General features: G+C 37.0%; 1 protein-coding gene across 2 annotated transcripts in view; it reads right to left on the reverse strand.

The window, feature by feature from the left end:
* LOC107704566 (zinc finger protein 501-like) overlaps nt 1-2,281 on the reverse strand; it is a 23,370-nt gene extending 21,089 nt beyond the window's left edge. Inside the window, exons 1-2 of one of the 2 annotated variants that reach the window (XM_016507524.1) lie at nt 2,226-2,241; nt 2,064-2,116 (exon numbers count right to left, since the gene is read on the reverse strand). The gene's annotated coding sequence lies outside the window, so the exon portion shown is untranslated. Of the gene's footprint in view, nt 1-2,063; nt 2,117-2,225 lie in introns of both variants that reach the window. The other variant, XM_016507523.1, reaches the window with a different exon arrangement.
* Nucleotides 2,282-5,049: the final 2,768 nt, after the last annotated feature.

A 5,049-nucleotide genomic window follows, 5' to 3' on the forward strand; every position in this document is an offset into this window, starting at 1 on the left:
ATTAGGGTTGTGACGGTGAGGAAATTTTCCCACTGGTTAATCGACGTGTGACAACACCGGTAATACTGGTATCACCACGGGGGCGGGGCGTTCCCTCTTTTCCTTGCTTTCCTTCTCTTTTAAATAGCTTGTAAAAGCTGCATGTGCACTTTACTTTCACTTTCAAATAGCAGCAATTCGGCGTAAAGCAATTGTTCGTTTTTAGGTCGTTTGAATTTTCCCTCTTTTCCTTCACTTTTAAATAGCTTAAAAGCGCCGTGCGCATTTTACTTTCACTTTCGAATTAGCGGATTTCAAAATCCAAAATATTGCCAAATAGGTGCTTTTGCATCTCGTTTCGAAACTAAATCATCCGCCCTCGTCTTGTCTGTCTCACCTCACCTCACTCTTCTTGTCAGTCAGCTCGACTCACTCAGTTTCTAATTGTGGTGTCTGTTCTTTTACTGAACGAAATAATTTTTATTACTATAAAAAATCAAAACGACGGTGGGGGTCAGTGACGCGGTGGGCAAGTGATGTAACCGGTGTTGCAGCTTAACACCGGTATCACCGTCAGCACCGTCTATCGCGGCAAGCCTACTGCAAATTTACTGGTAAATAACATTTCTGGTAAATACTCCTTTAAAAAGTGTTTTTTTGATTATAATTGTATTATTAGAAGCAGTTATTATAGTAGACTAGAACACGTGGATATGTTGTCATTCTTACACTATAATACTGAACTTTAATTTCAGTGATTTGGACTACGAGATGGACACTTGCTTCTTGCACTTTATGTTGCACTTTACTTTTTTACTTTTGGATTTCATTTGGTTTAATGAAATATAGTTTAATAAAATATTCTTAAGTAAAATTGTAGATTTTTTGTGGGAAATTAATCGTTTAGATTAATCGATAAATTAGTCGATAGATTAATCGCAATAAAAATAGTTGTTAGTGGCAGCCCTAATAACGGTGTCGACACAAAAAGCACATCGATTTAAAATGCTCATTCAGTAACAATGCGGTAATTGACATTCTATGCATTTCTGTTTTGTATTTCTATTGTTCATATGGCATATATATAATTTTGCCTCCTGTATTAAAATATAACGGTCTAGAAATATTGAAAGGAATATAACGTAATTTCTTCTGAATATAAATAACAATAAGAATTAAAAAAGCAGAATTTGATGACTCCCATCTTCATGAACAACTATAACTACACTAGAGGCACACAATATTTAACCATAGTTTGATTTTCTAATAAAAACATTCATAGCAATAAAAGTAATTAAATTAACATGTTATAGTTTTATGTGCAGAAACTGACAGTGATCATAAAATCTTCTTTATGATAAATGTGTTCATATTATAGATTTAAAATGTCCCAAGTTACTCACTATTAAGTATTTAGCGGTGTCTGTTCTTAATTTTAACCATGTAAAATAACTATATCAAATTTGATGTGCCAAGATAAACCTCAAAACGTAACGATAAATCTCAAAATATCGTTTTAAATAAAATCGCAGCAACAACTCGCATCCCTCTCACAGATCACGAGACATTCACTAACAGCAACATTATCACTCCAAACATCGAAACAATTATTCACACAAACACAAAATCACTCGGGTCTTAAAGAATTTAGCGCGTTTTCCTCACATGCGTGTTGCCTGTTGTTCTGAGTGTTACATTTCATTACACCAAATACACAACATAATGTTCTTTTCAGCAGCATCATATGACCCCTTTAAAATGACAAAACATATATAAAACAGCACATCGAACAAAAATAAGGGTTACTAACATAGACAAACAGCCATCTTGTTCAATCTGTCATGTGTGGAGGGGGGAAAAAAAAACTGTTTATTAGGGTGACCATATACTCTTTTCCCCGGACATGTCCTCTTTTTGGACCTAAAAAAATGCGTCCGGCCGGAATTTCTAAATCGCCCAAAATGTCCGGGATTCGGCTTTTGCTTTCTACAGAACAGCAACATTATCACTCCAAACATCGAAACAATTATTCACACAAACACAAAATCACTCGGGTCTTAAAGAATTTAGCGCGTTTTCCTCACATGCGTGTTGCCTGTTGTTCTGAGTGTTTAAGTCAGCAAACACACAAACCGCGCTGTACTCGATGAAAACAAGACAGAAAAGACCTCGCATATTGTTTCATGAACAAACTGTGTAAAAAGTATTTTACTAATACTTTGAATATACGAAACACCACTGCTCACCTCGCCTCAGAAGTCAACACCGAGTAAACAACGCGCGCTAGTGATGACGTCATCGCAGCGCGGCGAGATCAACAAGAAAAAAATATTATTTATTTAAAGGGGTCATATGATGCGATTTCAATGTTTCCTTTCTCTTTGATCAAATAAATGTATTAGTTCTCCCTATAGAAACATGGGATTTGTGCCTATAATGTTTTAAAATGAATCATTTGAAGATCGATGTTCCTTTGATTCATTGCAAGTTTCAAAGGCGTATAGTAGTGCTGGGCGGTATGACCAAAAATGTATATCACGGTATTTTTCAAACTTTTTTGTGTGTTAACCATATTTTCTACTGATTGAGAGGAAATACTGCAGTATATTGACTTAAAAATCGCGGCATCGTCTGATAAAATCAACATGCATCTACACTAAAGATTGTTTGTTTTGGCTATATTACTTTTTTGTCTAATGCAGTGCACTGCCTGCGTCTGAGTAACAAACCAAAAAAAACAACAAACAAAACAGTGCATGTGATATTAACAGACGAACTACGCTCATATTTATAATTCCAAACAATCAGTAAGCGACAGGTGCTAGGAAACTCAGTATACCACCCAGCAGTAGCGTATAGTTTATAAAAATACATAAAAATTACCAAAATTTTGTATAGCAACTGTCTACCTGACATCAGGTTTCACTTAATTTCTCTTTTTACGAGTTACTGAAAATTTTTTACTTTTATTTCAGAGTTGATTGAAGAAAAGCAGGAGAATGAAGAATTGACTGAAGTTGAGGAGAAAAATCACCTCTGGAGAAAAACGTTTGAGTTGCTCTCAAACCATACAAAGACTTTAAAGGTCACCTATTATACACCTTTCTGGAGTTTTATTTTAGGTTTTGATGTCCTTAAGAATATATATTTGCAGTATATATTTTTAGTCAATTTTGGCCTGTCTAATTACTATTCATGAGCCTCTCTTCTGAGTAGCCTCTCTTCTGAGTGGTCTGTTGTTTTCTGAGTGACGCACGGCCAGGCCAACCACAGGTAACTAGGGTCATGTATGCTGTAGCCTGCTATGGCAAATAGAAAAATAGAAACACCTGTAATGATGGCCACTGCTGACAGAAATGTTTTCAGGCCTTGCATGTTTGAGCCGGACTCAGACCCCGAATCGGCAATGACAGGCGACAACCAACCACCTCATCAAATGCGCTTACAACAGGATGTTTCAGAATGGTAATTAATTTTTTTTTTTTTTTCAAAAACCGAATGCAGTAATCTATGTAACTATTGATTTCCTACTGATACAACACGTCAGCATCAAGTTAGCATCACGTTAGCATTGCATAACCGTTTACAAACTATAATTTCAGATTATGCTGTCTCCATAATGTTATATTACAGTAGGCTACATAAAATTTCATTTATCACATAAACAGTGTAAGGAGATATGACTGAGGACGATGGCGAATTGCAGATCCTGAGCACCACTGACAAACATCTAATCTTGTAAAATGTGTAAGTACTGCCGCTCCATAGTATAACCAAAAGTACATGCGATCGTGAATCTCGAAAGTGAAAGTGAAACTAAAATCGTGCATTCAAATGCAGTTTCAATGCCAGGCATTGCGGCTCCCTGCCTGATGCCCGCAATTTAAACCGTATAATTACCCAATGATACAACTGCGAGAGAAAATATTGAAATATATATTTTCCTCTCATCTCGTATTTATTAACTTTAGGAGTTCCGTAGTACATGCCATTTTCTTTCCAAACATGGTATTGGGATGCGGCCAGATTGCGGGGGATATGAGGGGGAGGGGGGATGGGAGGATGGACGATGGCATCGTCTATCGGCCCAACCCTAGTCTGTGCAATGATTTAGTTTCCTGACATCCATTGACTGAACAGCATTTTCTCAACATGTTTCCGTGTTGTTGTTGCTCAGCAATGGCATGGACGCGATGTTGTCTGGGGGTTTGGCAAAAGGAGAGTGGGACGGTGGGCGGTGCTCGGGGTGGTGACTGAAGGCGGTGACTGTGTAGTTCCGACGTCAACTTTTTACGAAAGTCACAACGGGTCGTGAAAAGGCACAGCTACTTTATGCAGGCTGTGTGCATTTGTCTGTGGATTGACTGTTTTGAAACTTATATGGTAGTTACATAGCCCTTAGACCTCAGTTATTATGAAAAAAAAGCCAGGAAATTTCAGTTTTGACAATATGGGACCTTTAAGAAAAGAAAAGCCAAGACATCTTTCACCTGCACTCAGTGTGGAAAGAGTTTCGCACACAAAAATGGTCTTGATGTTCACATGAGAGTTCATACTGCAGTGAAACTGTACAAATGTTCACACTGCGACATAAGATTCAGTCGGTCAGGAATCTTGAAAACAAATGAGATAATCCACACTGGAGAGAAACCATTCACTTGTGATCATTGTGATAAAACGTTAATTTTTAGCCCTGAAGAAGCACCAGAAAGTTCATACAAAGGAGAAGCCACATTCATGTTATTTGTGTGGAAAGAGTTTTTCACACGCTGTAAAAAATTTACCTGTAAATTAACGGTAAAATACTGGCAGCAGGGTTTCCAGCTGTGTACCGTAATCTTACATTTTCATTACCGTAATCTAAATTACAACTTTTCTGTAAATTAACGGTAAAATACTGGCAGCAGGGTTTCCAGCTGTGTACCGTAATCTTACATTTTCATTACTGTAATCTAAATTACAACTTTTCTGTAATTTAACAGTAAAATACTGGCAGCAGGGTTTCCAGCTTTGTACTGTAATCCTGCAGTTTCATTACTGTATTCTAAGTCACATATTCTTTAACTTTAA

The sequence above is a fragment of the Sinocyclocheilus anshuiensis genome, unplaced genomic scaffold, assembly GCF_001515605.1.
Source record: "Sinocyclocheilus anshuiensis isolate Anshui unplaced genomic scaffold, SAMN03320099.WGS_v1.1 scaffold2914, whole genome shotgun sequence".
NCBI lineage: Eukaryota > Metazoa > Chordata > Actinopteri > Cypriniformes > Cyprinidae > Sinocyclocheilus > Sinocyclocheilus anshuiensis.